The sequence below is a fragment of the Pleurodeles waltl genome, chromosome 1_2, assembly GCF_031143425.1.
Source record: "Pleurodeles waltl isolate 20211129_DDA chromosome 1_2, aPleWal1.hap1.20221129, whole genome shotgun sequence".
NCBI classification, from domain to species: Eukaryota; Metazoa; Chordata; class Amphibia; order Caudata; family Salamandridae; genus Pleurodeles; species Pleurodeles waltl.
Genome location: NC_090437.1, coordinates 796065566 through 796088840, shown reverse-complemented (window position 1 = coordinate 796088840; position 23275 = coordinate 796065566). Strand labels below are relative to the sequence as shown.

Sequence of the window (23275 nt, the reverse complement as noted above, 5' to 3'; positions counted from 1 at the left end):
AGGCATCCCCAACCTGAAGGCACCCAAATAGTTGCTAAGAAACAAAAATGCAGGGTAGCTGTAGGCAAAGGTAACAGGCAATTTGAAAGTCAATTGGTATCGCCTTTTAGATTTGCCAATGTGGGCTGAATATTGCTGTTGCCAAAGAGCATCAGCAAAAAAAAGGGCGCAATGAGGAATATGTATGTACTTGTATGCATTGTGACATCACAAGCAACACCACAATCTGCCACATGATGAAGTGTATACGCACATGCATCACTATTTTAAACTGCGATGGCCATTTCTTTTTATTCACCTTACTATTCCAAAATGGTTGGTGCTAATTTTGGAGTGGTAAAATTTGAAAAATATACGTGAAAGCACATGAAAAAAAGGAGTGGTTGGGTAACAAATAGCTGCTGCTAGGCCCACTAAAAATGTTTTTTTTTTAAGTGTACACACAAAAACGTATGGAGTTGGAGGGGAGGAAGTCAATGCTGCCAAGCTGTGGTAGCAGCGGAGTGGACAGGAGCAACAGAGAATGTGGGGGGAGGGTGGCTTAAACTTTTTGTTCAGTAAAAAAAAAGCCAGCCACGTTTTTGATTCTGTGTGGCAGGGAAGGTAATGGAATGACTGAAGCAGAGGGGGTAGCAACAGGTAGAGCAGGGTGAGGTGACGAGGAAGCAGTGCATGTGAAAGACAGCAAGAAAACACATGCATTCCTAAGGAGTGCTAAAAGAAAACAGCAGCTAGCTGAACACAAGTCGTCCAATGAGAACATAGTGAGGAAGAGGTAGGGCAACATAAAAATAGGATGGAAAGTCATTGATTCAGAAACAGGGAAAAATGATAGATATCTGAGCTGTTCAATCAAGAGCAAGGGGTTGACACAAAGCCCACTGTGTGTATATACATTAATCTACTAGATACTATAGGTCTGTGCCCTATTGCTGTCTGTAAGAGAGATCTAAAAATAGGAGAGATGGACTTCCTTCACACAATGTCAAGAGATTTCATTCCCACAGACTCTAATCCATTTCTACATTTTAATAAATCGAAATCAGCAATACGGAAGTGTTGACAAAGGAGTGTCAAAACTTAATCTTACCATTTGGCACAGAGAATCAATATGTAACCTTCTCTAAGCTGCTATCTAAGGCCAAGTAAGTAGTGTAGTAACAAGAAAGCCAAGCAAGTAAAAAAGAGAAATAACTCCCCTTCAGTGTGTTAAAAACACAAGGAACTGTCTTTGGCATCAGACCTATGATTATGTACTAGCTACAAAGGTTGTACAACAAACACCCAGAAAAAGAATAAGAAAACGAAAAAAGGGATAATAAACCCAAGAACAACGTGCCACATCATGAACAAGGTGCCACATCATGAGCAAGGACAGGAAATACAAGTCAGAGAAATTAATTTAGGAAAATGAATCACAGTGAGAGATGATTGTTCTTCACAAAATTGAAGAAGAGGTAGAATTAAAATACTGATCTACCATTAGACTACGATTTTTGCTTTTATTAGAGGCATAAACATGCTCACCAACATGTTTATAAATGAAAGTATACAGTCTTATGACAGCACATCAAGTGGTCCCAGATGAAACATGTTCACAGAGGTCCTACTGTGTTTCCACTTATTTCTTGTTCAAACACTGGCCATAGTATGGGCACAAGTTCAAGTTGGCTAAAATGTTACATTTTAACTGCCATTTTTTATCTAACTATAACTTTATTTTTTTCAGTGAATTTCTGCATTTTTTTATATGAAGTAAGATATTATTACCATACCTAACTATGATGTCACTTTACCCTTTTTTCAGTGACTTTCTAGTTTTTCTTAAAAAACCACATGCCAACCCACCACAAGCTGCAAACCTCCACGCACAGCCTTAGGCAATGAGCGGTGTAGACAGGTACACCCACCCTGAATTATTATTTAGGTTTTTTTGTAATTCATTTTCACAGTCCTTCTGGAGTACCTGCAGGAGTCCAGAGGGATTGTGGTGACACCCCAAAAAGTGTTTATTGAATTGTGATGCAGGCAGGGGGTCCCTATGAGCCACCCGCCGTCCCCCCCCTCCACCCCACAAGGGCCATGAGAGGTTCAGGGTACCCCTACTATGATCCTATATATGGTATTTTAAAACAAAATTCAGGATAGAGGACTAAGTCCCCAAGTCCTGTAATGGCTGCAGCAACATTTCTGTTCATGTAGGGGCCAGCCAATCAGAGCATTTAATACAAAAACATTCCAAGCAGAAGTCTTGAAATCTGAATTATTTTGTGTGTGTGTGTGTGTGTGTATCTATACATACACACATACAAATATATACACATTTTGAGCCTTAATTTCTCCAACACTACCAAACAGATTTACACCACATCACAAAAAGACCGCTTTCTAGATAAAGATCTAGCCTTCTGCCAAATTTGGTTTAATTCCGTTCATTTGTTTCGACTGTAGCGCTGTCTAAAACTCCCTATGGAAAATACAAGGAGAAATTGCATTTAGGAAACCCCACCCCATTCCTTTTTTCTCAGCCCCCGTTTAACAGACCTCCTCAAAAGTTTTCAGGAAGAAGCTGAGGTGGATGAAATTTCTTTTTTTAAAGTTTGTGAATATTTGTCAAATGGCGCCAAAGTCAATGGCATGCTTCCTATGAAAGGTGACCATTACACAGTGGCAGAACCACTGTGTAATATAGGAAGACAGGCAGACAGACACACACAGATAGATAGATAGATAGATAGATAGATAGATAGATAGATAGATAGATAGATAGATAGATAGATAGATAGATAGATAGATAGATAGATAGATAGATAGATAGATAGATAGATGTCCTTTCTGGCGGATTGAGGTGTCTTTCAATATTGGATTTAATGCAACCCACTAGGCCTCTACAATGTATATTTTGGGGTGTCTCTCTTTAAGCCTTATATTCTTTTAGCTCTGTATTTTTTCCTATACTAATTTTCAGTTACCATTTCCAGACCAATGTTTCCAAAATTAAAGAGAGTGAAGGAGGCCATTTAGGACAGAGACATAAGACTTTTTCCAACCACCACAGAAATGCTGTGAGCAGAAATTAATCTTCGGATCGATAAACAAGCGGCACATACACAAATGAACAATTCTATGTCAAAACCTAGATTATTAATAAATTGAGAAGACGGGGCACGCTGCCTGACAAAGGATAATTTCCCAATAAATTGGTCTAGACTCTAGACTATGCTACACCTCTCTATTAATAACCTAGGAAGTGACCCTAACTGGGAGACGTGAGGCTTTTAACTCGCCCCAGGCCACCCTTGCCTTACCCATAAACCCGCAAATCACATAATTAATACAAATATGGTTATTGGTGATCTGAAGGGCTTCAAGTGCAGGCATCAGAAAAAGAAGAAAGAAAACCAATTCGAACTACTATTTTCATGTACAAAGAAGCAAAAGAAAACAAGCGGCATCAAGCGCCCCCATGAAAGTAGCAATGCCCCCTCGACCCCATCTCAACATTGCAAAGCGGTGCGATCATAACATTTCTCTTCAAGTGTGCCCCGGCTCCGGAATCCCGCCGACCACAAGGCATTTGACGGCTGCAGACAACGGGCTCTGGAATGTTCCGGAAGGTTGGGGGCGGCTCTGAGGGAGCTTCCCTGAGCCGCCTCGGACCCCGTCTGACGGGAAGACCCTCTTGGGAAGGTGAGACATTTATCACGTGCGCTGACATCACAGAACAATATGTCTGAAATAGCACACAACTGTTACAGAATAAATCTATGCAGCGTGCCACCACTGACCACACTAGGCAAAACCTAACAAAAAACGTAGCTTTACATCATCAAAGCCAGGCGCAGCAGGCATGTGCGATAAACAGTAAAAGGTTCATTTCCCATCCTGAATCAAATCAGCTACGTAATGCTTATGTTTAATCAAATCTATGCATGTCTTCATAAGATGTCTTCATAAAATGGTGAATCGATGACCATACATGCAACACAGTTAAAGTATTCCATATATGTAAATATCACCATGCTCTCAACAACACCAACCATAAGAAGCAAACACATCGTTTAATAGCACGTGTTAAACATAAAAATGCAGACACATCCAACACAGCTCAGAGACACCATCTAGTTGAACATCATAATAGTGGAGGGTGAGCCAACAAATTAACAGGGCGAGCCGAGCAGAGCCAAGCCAGAGGTCTGCCTGGGCTCTAGGAGCCTGTTAACCAGTTGCGCCCTGAAATATCTGACATCTAAATCATGCAGCAAACATCATTTGAAAATATCATTCTGTCTTTAAATAATGTATTTCTTTGCCATGCAGAAGCCTTTCACCTTTAAGCATCAGATTATTTTTGTACAGTGCTCATACTGAACTCACAAATTTGAATGCATGTCATATGTGATACTGGAGAAAAAGGAATCTCTATAAAAATGAATTATTTGCAAGGGATCACACAATTTGGTCAAGTGGGGAAGCCAGGATTAGTGCCAGGTTTTCTGGTTTAACATTATGCAATTCAGTCACTAGAAGGCTACCTCTTTCTCTCCTTTTTATGGGCGAGCACAAAGTGCTCCCTCCATTCTGTAATCTCTCTTTGGGCTTTAAACCACGCCCATGCTAACAGTCACTTACTGGGCTTGCCTTTTAAAATCCGCTTGCTTTCATTTGTGAGAGGCATGCATACGTTATGCCTTTTCCGGTGTTTAGCCCACCTACACAGCACCGGTAAAGTACCAAGAACATACGAGGCTCGATGTTTTCAGCCTGGAGTCCGGACTACTTTATCTGTTTATTTTACACGTAGCGCAATCGCGCTGCATTTTACATAGCGCTTTCGCACTGCGTTTTTTTTTGCTATACAACGCTAATAGCTCTAACTTGAACAAATTCGAGACCCGTTGCATTGAAAATGCTTTCTTAACACTAAAGGGTTATGCTTTTTAAAATTCCAGGCACATTATAGGTAGAGAGTGGGAGGCAGGCAGAAGCCACATTAGAGCTCGGCTTGTTTTGGGCTCGGGGGTCCAAGAGGTCCTTGAGTTAAGCCAGCTTGTGCCTGCTTCAAGTCTTAAATGTCTCGACCAACTCTCCATAACAAGGCATACAAGAGAGCCCCACTTTTCACAAACTATGTACTATTCCAGAAAACACATGTACTAAACACCTGCCCAACACCCCACAGTTATTGTGGTTAAAGGGATACTTCGGACTCCTCACAAAACATCATGATTTCAAATGCTTCAGACACAAAATTCAAACCAAGCTATGCACATGCCAGTCCTCCAAGTTGGCACGTACCCAGAATTGTAATGATCCCAGCCACATACACTAAAGTGTACCACCAACGTAACACACACATACACCCCCAAATATGCACTATTGCGGCATACTAACCAAAATCACGTCCACCCCACTGATGATCCAAGTCAAACCACCAGAAATCAGACTCTGATTTAGGATGGGATCCTTGAGACCAGTGGCTGAAGGTACACAAAATCTAACAATAATGAGGCAATACTAATGGCAGAAAATGTGACATGCAAATCTCTACAAAATAGCATATCCTCTAAGTGCACAGCTGGGGTAGTTATTTTGATTCAAAAGTGAAATTAATGAATTTTTGTTAACTTTAATATTTGCTCAATCCATGACACAATCCCAGCTATACAAACCTTTTTTAACTAGAAATAAAAAATAAAAAAATTATAAAATAGAAACAATTCTCAAAACAGAATTAATTGAAAATCTGCAGCAATTAACAGTGTGATGATTCAAATGAATAATAAAGTATTGATGCTGCCTAGTGGATCACTTCTAAAAGAAAGACTATGCCCATCCCCACTGCACTTTATTTTGGAGATTTGTCGGGTGGAACATATCGATGGTGCTTGAGATACTTATGACAATAAGAGACAATGGAATTTGGGAAGACCACAGAACATGGAACATGAGCCAATATGCAGTAGCCAAAATATTTGTCAAAAAAGTTAAGTCTCCAATTGTTTTTGTTTTAAATTTATAGGATGTCTGACGACATCTCCGAAGCACATTTCTATAACATGTTTTATCTCTTAGAGCTTGTGGAATCGAGGGATGGTGGATTTAAAACAGTGAGAGTCCAGGTGGTCTGTTGACTTTACATGTAGTTGTAATTGGTAAAGTTGAAGTTAAAGAAGGTAGAGGGACCTGTACACCACAAACATGTAACTGGAACAAACAGAAAAGAGAATAAAGAAACCATACAGGTTTCCTTTAAATTGTGCATTTGTCTCTACTTAAATCTATTAATCAAAAATGTGAAATAGCATTTGTCTATGTGTTTTAATAGACCGTTCCCAATATCTATTTTAATTCACATACTGGATGGAATAAATCAGTGTGTTCTTTAGTTATGTAACACATTGAAGACAGGACAGTTAAGTTCTGTTTTGAATCTTTCAAAAGCATTATGTGTATTGATGGGGGTGCTGAAGGACTAAGCCGTTTGTTTCATTCTGTTGGGGTGCTCAGTTGTCCTTAGCTTGGATTACGGTGCATGTTTAATCTGGGCCTCATTATGTGGCCTACATGCAGTGGCGTGTGCGTGCAGGTGTGCTATATTTCAGTTACCTTTATCAGCATGGATGATATTAGGATTGGTGAGAGGATATGATGTGCTGTTGAGGTGGCAAAAACATTTGGTGTGGGGTGAAGTATAACCCATTGACATAGAAGTGCTGTTGGGGTGGCAGGTGCTTACAAAACTATATGTTTTAGAGCCATGCTGTGTGCAAGAAGATGCCCGGGGTTATGCCTAGTGGTATTAGTGGTGCAGGGTTAACTTGATATGGATATCTTTCAAGGTGGCAACTACTTAGCCAACTCTATGACTTGGAGCCGTGCTGTGATCTTGATGGCGCCAGGAGCTGTCTTATGTGTACTGCTGCTTTGGTGTGACACTTGAATATGGAGTAATACTGATGTGCTGTTGATGTGGCAAATGCTTAGCCAACTATATGGCATGGGGATGTGTTCTCATACAATTTATCGGTTAGAGGAAGAGCTGTGGAATGTCTCTACATTGGAAGAAAGCATTGCAGTTGGTAGATCCTTTCATTGCACGTCCTATGCCCCACACAGAAGAAAATGTAGAGAACTAGACATTTAAGATCATTGGGTGTTGTGTTTTGCGATAATATAGGTGTGTGTGGATAATTCGGACAGGAGAGATTCTCTGAAACATTATTGCAAATGAATTTGTGAGTCTGGATAGAGCCTGTGTTTTGGCCTATGTTAATGAAGAAAAAGGAGGCTCATGCTATTTTAGCCATGACTCAGCCATCTTTTCAAATTGCTCACATTAGGACTATCTAGATGGGCATACACAACACTTGTAATTTTCAGTGCCACAGATCCAAAGGACTGGTGAAAGTACTATGTATATATTAAACAGGTTGTTTATAAAAGTACCAATGTCTCCTAATTTGGAAATGATTTGTCAAAGATTAGAATTATCTCCAAGGCAACAATTACCTAAAAAGATGAAACTTTTAACAAGCACAGGGCTAATTGTATGGGCCAAGAAAGTCTCTAATGTTAGTTGACCCAGGAACAAATGGTACCTTGTGTAATGGGTGCTTCTGTGTTTAGGGATATAGGTCCTGTGACTTTCCAGCCTAACCTGTGTCAGTGTGAAGCGTGTAGTAGGTTGTCTCTGCAAAGTGTCCTTCGATGATGGTTTGGTCCTATTGCTCTTACTGGCACATGCCAGCTATATGAGCTATAGATTGTCTGCTTTTACTCGAGTTCTAAAGCATCTCACCTGGTTACAGGATGGCGTACTACTCTGCTATTTGCGATTAGAGAGAGAGGCAATACTTTGACAGTTCGACTAGATATTTTAATACAGCATGTTACATATCTTGGTGCTGGCATTAGTAAGAGGCATTTAGGACCTTTTACGTCCCAGTGACGGGTATTTATGTCACTTTGTATTGGGAGCTCCAGTTTCTGAAAGACTGCTAGCCCCACTGCAGATGTCTTATCCTATTGTCCTCGATGCTTTGTGTGATGATTTCCGAATAGCTTCTTTACCTTACTGTACCGTATTTTCTGGTGAACCCCTTTGATCTATGTCATTGTGCCATACCCACTGTACCCTGCAGCAGTTTTTTAGGTCCAACATAAGCGTACGACCTCTTGTATCCTTTTAAGTATACTTCTTCTGTGGGCTCAAAGCCATTTCATTTGTTCATGTCTGTGTCATTTAAAAATCCTTGCTTTCTAGTGGTCAGTCATGCCTGTTTGTCCCTCCTTTTTCTCCTTGGGAGCAGGGACTAACTACTGTATAGTTACGCTTTGTTGTGTTCATCTGTTCTTTGGGGGACTTTTATTCTCTTTGTTTCCTGCTCGTTTTCGGTGAAGCTTCCCCTTTTTAGTTGCAGAGCAGTCTTGCTCTCATCTTAGCTGCGCTGTAAACAGGGCTGTAAATCAGCCTGTTATCATGGTCACATTTTTTCTTCTTTGGCTCTCTGCGCCCTCTCTCGCAGCTCTCTCTCAGCTGCCCTCCTCCTGCTCTTCCATTACATGGATTCTCTTTACCAAGTGTGTCTGCGTGAGGTCCCCGGTTGTGGGAGAGTGGGTGGAGGCCCGCTTGTTTAATTTAGGTTCTTTGTGCGCACAATTTGTTTAGTTTGCCTCTGCTCATGTGTCATAACAGCGGCCACTTCATGCACACTGTGATTCATGTTGAACGTTTTTATTTGTTCGCACTCATAATAAATACACTAACCTGCATGGTGGTGCTTTTAAAGCAGCAATTATTGAAAAGCTGCTGAGCAAACTCCCAACTGGGGTGGCTGGTCCATCCATCTTAGAAGTTACCAGGACAGATTAGTGTGCCGACATCAGCTTGTCCCTCCTCCCCCCTTTATCGTCCTGGCTGCTCTGCTACATTTGGATAAAGAAATGGCCCCACTTTGTAATTCGGACCCGCCATGCCCCGCAGCCAGTCTGCAGACTCCGCTTTCATCCCTCAATGTACAGAAGGGGCAGTGCGCGGAGAGGACCGTTCCCGGTGAGGCTGTACTTTGAAGATACTCCCTGTTCTCACGAGTGCCTGCCTCTATCCATGCTAGGCTCAGTGCGACTGCTGGAGCTCCACATCAGTAAGAAGAGGAGCTGCTGCAGCGGTCTCCTACAGCACCGGTTAGCATTTTGCTTCCTCTCCCGGGCTGCAGAGGCACATTCTCCCATTCATGGACTCCACCTCCCTTCCTTGGCCTTCCATCCACGGAAAGCCCCTCCGAGAGCCCAGACTCCACCTCCCAGGCACTGAAGGCAGGAGCAGCACTTTCTTCATTCACCTTCATCACCCTCTGCCTAGAAGCCGCCCCTTCCCTCTGCTGATGAAAGGCTGTGCATGGTTTTGAAAGGCACATTCCTATTTTGAACCCTGAATTTTAACCAGAGGACATTCTACTATTTCTGGATCGAGTTTCTAACTTTTTGCTGCAGCTTTTCTTTTTTTTTATTTTATTCACTGAGCTGCCAACTAGGTCACAAGGATGTTTGCTATTATTCTCCGTTCAGGTCATTAGTGTGTTGTGCAAGCAGATTTGCAATAAGTCCTTGAAGTATGACGTCACTGCAAGCCACGAGCTTCCTCTGGAGAATGACCTTAACCATGCATATTCTTTCATTCTATAGTGTGCTGTACTTTCCATTTCAGTCAGGTACACACGAAGCTCCGCATCACTGATAGTGGAATATTTCAACATACTATGCTGATAAATTGCCATGTGGAGTCATTGCAGTACAATCAGTCACATTCAGACTTTACTTGTATTTCAGATGATCAGACAGTGCCAACTTTTCCAAAATCTCAGAGTAATGTGTCTGTATTGCAAGCTGTAAATATAGGAAGAAGGTAAATTGAACTGCTTTAGTTATATGCAGGGCCACTGGAATTATGTGGCAGAAATGGACTAAATTATGAGACAGGGTTGACCAATTTATGTGGCAAGAGAAGTCCATTTAGGCATTTACAACGCAAATGCGAGACCTATTGCATTGCAAATGCTTGTTCGCCAGGCGATCAGAAAAGTAGGAAGTTAGTCTTCTGGAATTACTTCTAAACATTTTCTGTTCATTAGAACAAGGGATGGTTGAATCAGCCATGTTTCTTGACCCTCCGTAATCTGTTGAAAAGAGGTGGTTGTGAGAATCTTGTAATTTCTTGTTCAATGCCTTTCGACGGGTGCTCTGGATTGGGTGAGGATAAAGTTTGCTGATCTTTTAGCTCTTTTAGGCATTGAGTTAGGGGGTTGGTATTAAGGGCAAAGGGAGCACTGTGTGATCAGATGTCATGGTGTTAGTTGGTGGAGTGTGTTTTGTGTAGTGTGGGCAACATAGTGTTCAGGCCTTAGGGGGTAAAGTGGCAACAGCCTGCAGTATTAATCAATCTGACATAGCATTTTGTGGTGCTTGTTGGTTATACTACAGCTCCTATGGGTACTGGGTGGAATAGAAAGGGAGTTGGGTAAGGTGAACTCTGGTAAGGTCTGAGAGGATATGGACATCAGTGGCAACTAGCCATGAGGGGAATGATGAGGGAGCCACAGTAGTGAAGTTCGAATTTGTAACTTGTATGTGGAGTCAGATGATGACATGATAGGCTTGCCATGGCTGCAGTGGAAAGTTGCTGGAAGAGGTGATCAGGTGCACTGTAGTGTATTTTGTGTAAATGGTGCAGGGTTCACATTCCCCTTATTATGCAGGATTGATTTTTGTATTGTGGAATGTGGGTGTATCTGTATGCGGGAAGCGCGGTGTGAGGTGTTTGCGTGTGCTATGGGTTGAGTTAATGAGAGCAGCTTCAGACAGGCAGTCTGAGTGGTGCCGGTAGGTGCCATTGTGGTCTGTTATTTAAAAGGTAACTTTCAGGCGCTAGGTTATGTAAGAACTGTGTGGGAGGAGGGTTTATCCATTTACAAGTGGATTGTGCTCTGTGCCCTGGGATTTTAATTAAAACACTTTGAATAGCCATGTTTTTAGTGCTGTCCTCAATGATAAGTGTTCTGGGTTTGAGTGCAAGAGGGGTGGGTGACAGTCTCAGAGATCAGCAGTGTGGACATGGAAGCACACGCCTCCGTGTCTTCTCTTCATGAAGAGGGTTTCTTGACAAAGATTGTTTTGCTGAGTCTCAGCATGTGGAAATGTTGATATTTTCTTAATTTTAACTGAAAGAACCAAGGTTCTTACCATGCTAAATTTAAGGTGTGAGGCCCAGGGTTCTGGTAGCCAGTCTAAGGACCGGAGGGTCAGGGAGCTGTTGAGTTGTATGAGTCTGACCCTGGCACCAGGGATCCTTCAGAGCATGTGTGTGAGGCATGCAGAGCAGCCCAGGAAGCCTGCACAGTCATAGCCTAGTTATGAGATAATGAGGACAACTATGGCCTGCAGGTTTTTAGGCTTTGCCAAGGGGTGTGCAGAATAAGGCATGGGGATGATAGGAACAAGTTTGGGCTACTTTATTGATGTGGAGGTCTAGTAAGATTACAATAGGTCATGCCCTTGATATAAGTCGTTTTTTAAATAAGGAAAACAGTGAAGTTTTGCTTTTGTGCCAACTGACACACAATGTAATCCAAAGTAATTTTGTGTCTCAATTTGCAAACCTCTTTCTAGCGCCTATAGACCTGCCCACTATGCTATGAGTTTTTTTATTTTATTTTATAAATAGGACATTTCTGTTTGGCGCACAGACCCATCTCTAATGACATTCATAAAGAGGATATTGTACCAGCATAACGATTCCAGCATTGACTGCTGCAAATAGACCCAGCAACAGTGCTGTAATTCAGGTGCTTACCAGGGTGGCTTCAGGTGGGGCTTTTTATTATGAGACAGACAATGTAGCAGTAAATGTAGATGAGGCAAGACAGATGGTTGACTCGTTTATGACTCTGGCTTCGCCATTTAGCCACAGTAACCTACACATATATGCTCAGCCTCCTGAAGCTCAAATAAAGTCAATGCATGTCACACTACAAAGGCAAGAATGCTGTAAATGCATATGTCACGGTAGATCAGAATTTAAGGCCTAGTTTAGAACTCGGCGGACACGTTACTCTGTCACAACGGTGACGGACATCCCGTCCACCAAAATCTAAATCCCATTATTTCTTATGGGATTTAGATTTCAGCCAACCTTTGTGATGGTGTAACCCACACACCGAGTTCTAAATCAGGGCCTCAGACTGGTAAAGGATAATAGATTAAAAGCAAGTGGTCGGTGATCTTAGGGCCATGCCATGTGCCTTGGTGAAATGAGGAAAGCTCTACCTTGTAAAGGGGGGGAGGGTAAGACCATTGGTGGTCCTCACTCAACGGCAGCATATCAGACCCTGCCAGGAAGCACTGAGTTTTTTGTATGGGGAGAGCCTGGCTATTGATCCACCAAAATGCCAGGGCAGCGAAGTGATATCACACATTGACCCACTGTGACATCAGAGAATGGATCTTTTGTCCTACCTTAGCCCCTCATAAGCCTACAGTTAGCTTATGATAGTTATTGGAACGGCAGGAAATAGAATAGTCATGTAGATGTCACTTCCTGTATGACTGCTGAAAGCAAGGTTAGTAAAACGGTAGCAAATGCTGTGCCAGGCAGGGATACCAAAGGGCGAGCAAGGGGTGGAAGCTGCTACCCTTGGCTACCTCTAATATATGTCTAATGGTTGTAGGACTGCCATCTTATGGAAGTGGAAACTGCAGGGCCCATCCTCCTATTTTGCATGTTAGGACATCATTTTACCTTCTGATACTGGATGATGACAGGTGGCTGCCAGGGTATGATGGGATGCACAGTGCAGTGTCATGAGGCCTGAAGGACCCTCTTCTTCTCCGCAGCTATTCAGCATATATCACTGGAGTGGTCATCCTCAAAAATGACAAACTATTTGAATCTCTAACTGATCTCTTCTGGTTAATTCCTTGCATTCCCATGCTCTCTTTCTTTCATGTGTTCTATTGTTCCCTTTCTTCTCTGCCTCCATTACTATTTACACTGTATTGTTTGGTCCTGGCATAGAATGACATCTAAACGATCCTGTCTACCACTGTGATGTCATGCCTATGGACACTGACAGTGGCTGTGAACCACTGTGGTGTCACATCCTTGTGCAAACACTTTCAATTAGTGCTTCCCACACTGAGGAACACGTGCGGCACATTCTTATCGTCATGAGACGCATGACCACACCTTAGCTTCTCTTTCCCAATGTCTAAGATCCAATGGAAGCAGAACAAAATGAGGTTGCACTTGTTTCCCTGGGTAAACAATTTGTGCTAAATAAAGTGCTTATCATGCGCTTCCTGCAGTAATGCACGGGTGGGGGTGGGGGGGGGGGGTGGGGTAATAAGAAACAGAAACTGGAGATTTATTTGGTTCTGGGGATTATAAGTCGTCGTAAATACACTGAAAAGAGATAAAATGCAAACGTGCTGGCTCGGGCTCGATGTAAATAGAGCCTTGGAAGCGGGCTGCCCGCTCCCTGGGTTAATGATTGGCAGACACACACCCTGCAGTGTGTGTGACAGCCCCAGCGCCAGCCACAGGAGCCCAGTCAACAAACCAACGCCTGGCACGGAGAAACGCAGTTTCAAATAAACCACTCCTTGTCTTCGGGCACGATGCAATGTTATTTTTTTTAAACTACTTGGACTCCTTTCATGTTCTGATGTATCGTGTAGTGTCTCAGTGCCATATCCTGGTATTTAACACGAAACACTGGTAAAGACTCACGCATCGCTTTTGACGGTTACCCACAGCAGTATTTGTGACAGGTGTTAACCAATAAATAGCCATAAATTAAATAAACACACGCACATGTCCCCGTGCTATTATTTCACATGCGTTGGCCACATAGCGCCCTCGAGCACACCGCGTGTCCTTCAAAACACTAGCTCCATCAGGGAGCTCCGTTCTATTAAACACGCTGCCTCTGGGTAGTCATATTACTAGGAGTAAGAATGTGTACTTTTAATGGATTATTATTGCCCAGCTGTATTTTAAAAGGCAATTTATCTATGTGCGTTTCAAGGTGGGGACCAATTCACTCCTTCCGTCTTTCTGCCCACCGAGTACTGCTTGTGGCGTCCGTAAACTTGTCATTTTGAGAGGCTGGAGATTAGCCCAGATTTAGAGCGTTCTATACAATAACTCTCTCCCCGCAGCACCACCACCCGGCAGTGCCCTGTCCCCGGAGCTCGTGGATACCCCCACGGCCACTTACCCGAGCTGCCCGCTCACCGCCGAAGACGCGCTGCCGCCTCCTGCTTCCACCCAACCTCAGCACGGAGTAAATGAATAGGTGTCCGAGCTGCCAAGCCCCAGCCGCTCACAGGCAGGCAGCGCTGGTGATGAAGACGTCCTGGCTGACTCCGAGCAACAAAAGCCTCCTGGCGATGAGAAGCCGGCTTTAACTCGCCTGGCTGCTGCCCAAGTAAAATGTAGCGCCTGCTCTCGCGCTCTGTGTGAGTGACTGTGTGTGTGTGTGTGAGGGGGAGCCTGCGATGGCAACCCCAGGAGTGCGGTGTCAGGGGAGGAATGTTACTGTCCAAAAATAACACTCATGAAATAACGTGGGGGACCTGTTCCCCTCCCTCCTGCCCCTTATCACGTGTGCCGGGACGTCTTTCTGTCAGGGGTTTGATCTCCCAGTGCGGAGGTTGCGCACATCCCCCCGGGACCATGGGAAGCCCCCTGCTTGTTCAGCTGCAGCCCGACTGCTGTGTGCGCGCGGGGGCTGACCTACACGCGCACCTTGGGAGCGCGGGCTTTATGTGCAACTTTATCCCAGTGTGCCAGGCAGTACATTCCATCTTTCAGCCGGTGTGTTCCTTGACCCGGCTCTAAAGGGTTTACCTGCCGGCACGTGTGGAGAGGCCTGCCAGGTGTGCACGCGAGCAGGTTCTGCCACTGCGCAGCAGATTACAAACAAGCAGCCTGGCCTGGGAGCTACAGATGCATGGATAGATGCTCAGAGTGCCACGGTGGGCTGCCACTCGCCCGCGGTCCTGTCTCTTTACACACCCACAATCTGTTCCTAAGCTTTTGCTTCACTCAAGTTGCCTTGGCCAGATAAGCATTATGCCAACCTTCATCTCCCCTAGTGGGGTTTGCCCCTGGACAGTACTCCCTTGTTAGACAACTATGTTTGTGCTTTAGAAATACCGAAACATACATACTTATACATATGCTGCCATTTTCCCAGGAAGCTGTAAGGCAGGTGCAGCTGTCTGAGGAGCGGTAATGGCCCAAGCTGACGCGGTTACTCCTTCATCCCCTTCATCGTGTGCTGGTTTGAAGATTTTTGCTTGGACTGATTTTGAGTTCTATCAGGGACTGTTCTTGATGAAATCCATATAACTGATGAAGCAGAAAATGAAGGTTTTACATTTATTAACGCGTAAACGTAGTGTGAAATAATCATGTGTGACTTTAACCGAACTAATAAAGATTGTACGGGGACAAAATGTGCCCTTAGAGTAGTTTGCCAACATTTATAAGCGTGCTTTATATAACGTGGTGTATTAGAATTGCACTAATCCGACATAATCCTAAACGTATGCTACGATTTGCTTGTTTGAAATGCTTTAGCTTAGCATAACTTTAGTGGAAGCTTTGGCCTAGTTGCCTGGTCTCACGGTTTAGATGCTCGTATTTTTCCAATGTGCTAATAAACGTGTATTTTTGCTTGAAGCTGTACTTTTCCACTGAGACCGTTCACATGCTTATCTTAAGGTTTCGTGCCAGCCTGGCATATTTTCTCTTTACTCCAAGGTCGATTTGCAGGTGCGGACAATGGAGGCTCTGAAAGTGAGCTAATTTGTATAAAATGTTGCAACTTGCGTACCCATCTTCAAGGATAATGTATGCTTAAGTAAAGGCTTGAGAACTGTAGTTTTTGATTGGACAATTTGAAGCTAACCTATGAACCCTCCAATGGAAGACCCTACTGGATTTGAACTGTTGTCTATAAAAAATCAGGTGCACGAGAAGAAGGTAGCCATTTTGCCCGCGATTACGAACATTCGGACATTGCAGCTATTATGGCCCACTTTGCTGCGACGCCATTTTGAAAGAGACTTTGATGCTTTCTCTAATCGAGAGAAAGAGACTTTAATGATTCTTGCCCTAGAGACTTTAACTTTGATCCCTTGCATGAAGTAGTAGTTTTACCTTGCCGCCGTGAGGCAATCGCCCCGTCCACCCCTGCCCCTTTTGCCCCGTCCCATGCTGATCGAAGAACGGTACCTGTGAGACGAAGACTTCCTTGATTGCTGATCGTAATTGGTAAATATGAAAGGAAAATTGTAAAATTGCATTGTGTTTCCTTTAGGTAACCAACTGCTGATTTTTGATAAGAGCCCTATTTAGGAGTTTTTCTAAATTAATGTTGCTAAATTGTTTTTGCATGAAGTCCCACATGCCGATGCTAATTTGAGGTTAGACGAGGATTCCATATGTCGCACGATGCAATTTGAGATCTTGTTATGCTGACTAAATGTATGCAATTAGTTCATTACAGATTATCGTATTAGTGATTTGCATTGCTATTATCGAATGCCTTGTTATTCAAATGCTACATAGATTGCACCTGTTTCGCCGATATGGACAGCTATTAATGTTCATTTATGTTTATCATTTGGTGTTGAGACACATTTATATTGTGCTAGCTTTGTTAATATAGGGAAATAAATTCACTAACTTTGCAATAAACGGGTGTGGTTATTCCTGACTGAAAGGTCAGGGTTCGCCGAAATGTATTCTGGATTAATTGTTAAGTGTTATGTTGATCAGGGCATTGCTTATGTTCGTTATTGATTATTGATTTGATGCAATTGATCGATTAGGAGTACAGAGAGTCCCACTTAGTCAAAAGATTCATGGACCTAAAGAGCGTCCGAACACAGGTAAAATTATTAGTACGGAACGCTCTATCATAAGTCACTAATGAGGGAGTGTCTCGTGGCCCATAGAAGCATCAATCAAGGCCCAATTGTAAATCTAGATGGTGGTCGAGATATTGCTTTGCTTAGGGAGATAAAAACCTCTGCACAGGCACGGCTGTCTAGTGCCAGTAACTGCGTCACTGCATCTTTCACCATAACCTCTAATAATAGACATTTCAAGCAACATTTGTGCCTCCATTGCAATACAGCATTCAAAGCACTTGCTAAGGCATTCTTCAATAAAATTATTTCATTTTATCTGATGCTTATCACCCCTTACCCTCACAGAATAAGGGTGTCATTTCGGAAACCAGCGCATTGGAACATGATCACCAATATTTCCTGCACAAACATATCCTTTTGTTTCAAAACCTTCTCTCGGCCTGGCGTCCTTCTTCCACCAACGTCAATTTTTATCCGCATGTATGTCACAGTGCTCTTCTTCAACGTCTTTTTTAGAACGAATCCCAAAAATCTCTCAAAAACTATTTCAAACCATGGTTCAGAAAAAGTAATGTCAGCCTCGCAACACGTTTGAAGAACGTGACTCCATCAGGTGCCTTCCTAATCCAGAACCCCAAGCTCCCCATCACAACCTCCAGGAAAGTCCACTGGCCTGAGATGGAGAACTTACAAACTTTTTTTCACCCATTTACTATTGAGACACGCCAGCATGGGACAAGAAGGCCCTGGGGACCTCAGACGGGGAGAAAGACATGAGACTGGACCCTGATATCACCATCACTCCATTACAAAACAGGGGTTGGCCATACCTGCTTCAGATGAATTCATTCCAGGAGTTTTTCCAGAGGCCCATATGGAGGCCGTGAAGTGAAGGGAATGTTGGCAAGAGCTAAATGAGGGATTGAAGAAGAAACACGCCCACAAGGGAAATGAAGCACAGAGAGGGGTTGCTAAAAGAATTCTCATCTGGGTTGAGGGATAGGGAGTGAAAAGCAGATAAGAGATTCTGCACAATCAGAGACAGTGACAATACTGTGTAGAAGCCCTGATTAAAGCATGAGACTGCAGAAATTGTGAACACAGAGAATCCATTACGGACTGAGGCAACAAGGTTGCGTACTACAGATATAGTTGGAAGCCATGGTGCCTCACTTGCGATGCTGCTGTAAGGGAACTAACCCTGGTGACCAGACACTGACAAAGAGTCGGAGAAACTATTCCTACACATGTCTCCCAAAAAACAGAACGCCAACAGGGCCTCCAACTACTTTCCACCCATCGAAGGAGGAACAGCACAATGGAAGATTGCGGGGATGGCCCTCACACGAGATGGACTCCCTGAGAGACTTTAAAAAAGAACTAAGGGAAGAATTGAAGGAGGATATGGCCTCCTCACTCGAAAAACTCCAAGCAGATCTCAATGACAAATTATCCTCACTGCGGCAAGATGTGGACTCCATGAGCTCCAGAATTCTGGACACAGAGATGAAAATGGAAGAAATGGAAACTTGTATCAACCAGCTAGATACTCTCACACAGACACTCTAGACGGAACTTCAAACAGTGACACTTAAGGAAAAAGACATGGAAAATAGGGCTCTGCAAGACAACATCAGGAATCTTGCGGAGGGAGTAGGGGGGCCCGACCTTGAAGCCTTTGTTCCAGGAGGTAGTGAGCAGTACACAGCTAAAAATAAAGATGGACATAATCCACAGAGTGGGCAGCGGTACCTCCAATGACAAGAGACAACAGAGAAACATTCTTGTCAAATTGCATTCCTTTAGGTCAAAGAAGCCATCCTCCAAGCGGCATGAAAGGCAGACAAGATAATGTTTCAGGGAGAAACCGGCTCCATGTTCCAAGACATAGCCCCAGCCACGCTCGCCCGGAGGCAACATTCAATCCCATCACAGATAGATTAAGGGGAGACCTTGTTAGATACCGCTGGACCTTTCTCTTTGGCCTTTGAACTGAACAATAGATCGCATCACGTCACTGACCTCTCAAAGGCAATGACGATACTTGGAATATCCCAGTCTGCAGAGAATGGAGGGGAAGGTCCTTCCGAGCCAAGCCACAGGAAGGCCCCTGGACCCGGACGATGGATGACCCGACAGACTCCTAGAGCACACAGACACAAACTGGCAGAGGAGTATCCGACATGATACTGAAGATGCACACGTAAGGGAACCACTTTCGCCATAACTTAAGTAAAAAGTGCAGGTCCCACTACCTCACATACTCCAATGATAAAGCCCAACAATATCAAACTGTAAAGCGACAAAAACAGTACTAGGCCTTCACTCACACTGTTGTAAACAGACCTATGGAGATTTATACATTCTGGACATGTTGTCCTTATTCTTTTCATTGTTAGGTTTTTCTCAGGAGATGGGAGTTCAAATATAGTAGACAAGAACCGAAGAGCAGATCTTAATAGGGGGAGGATGGAGAGAATGAATCCCTTATGGACATTTGTGAGACCTTGAGGTGTGACCCTGAAGATAGGACAAAGTAGGCAGCACCATGGCTTAGTGTTAGCTTCAGAGATAAGATCGCACCCTTTGCCACAAGGATGGTAGTGACACTGATCACTTCGAATGTTAAAGGACTAAATGCACCAGCAAAATGCCACAAACTGTGGAAATATTTAACGGATCACCATTATGAGGTACTAGTGCTACAAGAGATCCATCTTAAAAAGGGAGAAGAGCAGACATCGCTACCGCCATCCCCGAAGGCTACAAGATCTCCAGAAAAGACCGCACCAACCAAGTAGGAGGAGGTGTCGCCATCGTCTTCAAAGACTCCATCAGCGTCACCACCTCCACTGAAGACTCCCCTCTCGCCGCTGAACACCTGCATTTTCAGATTCGCACCGACCCAAGGACCACCCTCAGAGGATCCCTCGTCTACCGTCCTCCCGGACCTCGCGCCTCTTTCAGCGACGCCATCGCCGACTTCATCTCCCCGCACGCCCTCGCCTCACCGGACTACATCCTCCTAGGCGACCTCAACTTCCATCTGGAACAAAACAACGACCCCAACACCACCACCCTGCTCGCCAACCTCGCCAACCTCGGCCTCAAACAACTGGTGAACACCGCCACCCACATCGCCGGACACACGCTCGACCCTATCTTCTCCGCCAGCAAACACATCTTCTTCAGCCACACCTCTGCCCTACACTGGACCGACCACAGCTGCGTCCACTTCACATTCCGACGCGAGACCTCCCACCTCCGCACTCAACCCACCCCTCGTCGACAGTGGAACAAGATCCCTGAAGAGCAACTCTTCTCCGCTCTCGCCGCCAACCAACCCACCCTCACCACCGACCCCAACGACGCAGCTCTCAACCTCACAAACTGGATCTCCAACTGCGCTGACAACCTTGCTCCCCTCAAACGCACGCATCGACAGACCAACACCAAAAAACCTCTCTGGTTCTCTGACACACTCAAAGAATCAAAGAAAACTTGTCGTGCCCTTGAGAAGGCCTGGCGCAAGGACCACACCGCGGACAACATGACCGCCCTCAAGAACGCTACACGCGAACACCACCACCTGATCCGCACTGCCAAAAGGAACTTTTTCACCGACAGACTAGACAAAAACAGCCACAACAGCAGAGAACTCTTCAGCATCGTCAAAGAGTTCTCCAACCCCAGCGCCAGCGCCAACGCCGTCACGCCCTCACAGGATTTGTGCGAATCCCTCGCCACTTTCTTCCATCGCAAGATCAGCGACCTCCACGACAGCTTCGGACACCAGACCCAACCATACACCACTGAACCCGCCTCCCCGGACATCACCCTCAACAACTGGACCCACATCAACACAGAAGAAACCAAATCCATCATGAACTCTATCCACTCCGGCGCCCCTTCGGACCCCTGCCCGCACTTCATCTTTAACAAAGCCGACGACATCATCGCCCCGCACCTCCAGACCGTCATCAACTCTTCTTTTTCTTCTGCTACCTTCCCCGAATGCTGGAAGCACGCTGAAGTCAACGCCCTACTAAAGAAACCTACGGCTGACCCAAGCGACCTGAAAAACTTCCGCCCCATCTCTCTTCTACCTTTCCCAGCCAAGGTAATAGAAAAGACCGTCAACAAACAGCTGACCACCTTCCTGGAAGACAACAACCTGCTCGACCCTTCACAAACCGGATTCCGAACCAACCACAGCACGGAAACCGCCCTCATCTCAGTCACAGACGACATCAGAACCCTGATGGACAACGGTGAAACAGTCGCCCTCATTCTCCTCGACCTCTCGGCTGCCTTTGACACCGTCTGTCACCGCACCCTAATCACCCGCCTACGCTCCACCGGGATCCAAGGCCAGGCCCTGGACTGGATCGCCTCCTTCCTCGCTAACCGCTCCCAAAGAGTTTACCTCCCTCCGTTTCGCTCAGAACCCACCAAGATCATCTGCGGCGTACCTCAAGGCTCATCGCTCAGCCCGACACTCTTCAATGTCTACATGAGCCCCCTCGCCGACATCGTACGCAAGCACGACATCATCATCACCTCCTACGCCGACGACACCCAACTTGTACTCTCCCTCACCAAGGACCCCGCCAGCGCCAAGACCAACCTACAAGAGGGTATGAAGGACGTCGCAGATTGGATGAGGCTCAGCCGCCTAAAGCTGAACTCTGAAAAAACGGAAGTCCTCATCCTCGGCAACACCCCGTCCGCCTGGGACGACTCCTGGTGGCCCACGGCCCTCGGCACCGCACCGACCCCCGCAGACCACGCCCGCAACCTCGGCTTCATCTTGGACCCTCTTCTCACCATGACCAAGCAAGTCAACGCCGTGTCCTCCGCCTGCTTCCTCACTCTCCGCATGCTCCGCAAGATCTTCCGCTGGATCCCCGCCGACACCAGAAAAACCGTGACCCACGCCCTTGTCACGAGTCGCCTGGACTACGGCAACACCCTCTACGCCGGGACCACCGCCAAACTCCAAAACCGCCTGCAACGCATCCAAAACGCCTCGGCCCGCCTCATCCTCGACGTACCCCGCAACAGCCACATCTCCGCACACCTGAGACACCTGCATTGGCTCCCAGTCAGCAAAAGGATCACCTTCCATCTTCTCACCCACGCACACAAAGCCCTCCACAACAAGGGACCGGAATACCTCAACAGACGCCTCAGCTTCTACGTCCCCACCCGCCCCCTCCGCTCCGCTGGCCTCGCACTTGCTGCCGTCCCTCGCACCCGCCGCTCCACGGCGGGTGGGAGATCTTTCTCCTTCCTGGCGGCCAAGACCTGGAACTCCCTCCCCACCAGCCTCAGGACCACCCAGGACCACTCCGCTTTCCGGAGACTCCTAAAGACTTGGCTGTTCGAGCAGCGATAACCCCCCCTTTCCCCCCTAGCGCCTTGAGACCCGCACGGGTGAGTAGCGCGCTTTATAAATGTTAATGATTTGATTTGATTTGATAGGCTTATACATAAACAATACCGACAAATCTTCAAATCGTCAGCCACGACGAAACACAACGTTCCATCAAGCCCTACAATTCTGACCAACAGGTCACTACACAGACAAGGACGGCCGCTACGTTATGGTAAAAGGGGAGATGCGGAGCCGTCAAGATACTTTTGCTTCAATATATACACCCAACTCAAACCAAGAATGATTCCTACTTAGGTGCCTAGAGACATTGGGTGCCTTTGCGGAGGGGGACATGTTTATGATGGGGGACTTGAACCTTACTTGGCAATCAAACCAAGATAGTACACACCCTCACCGCTCACCAATGGGGAACTTCTCGCAAGCACTGAAACAGGTAATGATATAGATAGGACTAGTGGACACCTGGAAGAAACTTCACCCTAAAGTTAGAGACTAAACATTTTTTTAATCACACTTAACAAGCATATTCAAGGATTGATTATGTATTCGCTGGTCAGGGGGTGGCCGAGGAGCTTCTTAAAGCAGCAATACATTTCATCACCTTCTCGGATCACGCACCAATGGAACTCACCATAGACTGTAGAGGGAACAGATCAAAAACCCTGCAATGGTACTTCCCACCCCAATAAGAGATAAGCCTTTTAGAGAAGACATATGCAACACCATCAGGGAATATTTTACAGTCAACGAACCTGCAGGCACCAATCTAAGCATAACATGTGATGCATTTAAAGCAGTACTCCGAGGGAAATGTATCTCCCTAAACACAGCACTAAACAGACAGAAGAGAAAGGAACGCATAGCATTAGAGGCGGAACTACGGGCAGCCGAGGAGGCACATAAAGCTCACCTGACCATACCCCTTCAGCGCTCAAT

At 45.3% G+C, this 23275-nt stretch overlaps 1 protein-coding gene across 5 annotated transcripts in view; it reads right to left on the bottom strand.

Annotated features, from left to right (window-relative positions):
• Positions 1 to 23275, bottom strand: part of PALLD (palladin, cytoskeletal associated protein) — an 847172-nt gene that overhangs the window by 518503 nt on the left and 305394 nt on the right. Inside the window, exon 1 of one of the 5 annotated variants that reach the window (XM_069244057.1) lies at positions 14277 to 14650. The exons of 3 other annotated variants lie outside the window; for them this stretch is intronic. The gene's annotated coding sequence lies outside the window, so the exon portion shown is untranslated. Of the gene's footprint in view, positions 1 to 14276; positions 14651 to 23275 lie in introns of those variants that run through there. One more of the 5 variants, XM_069244065.1, reaches the window with a different exon arrangement.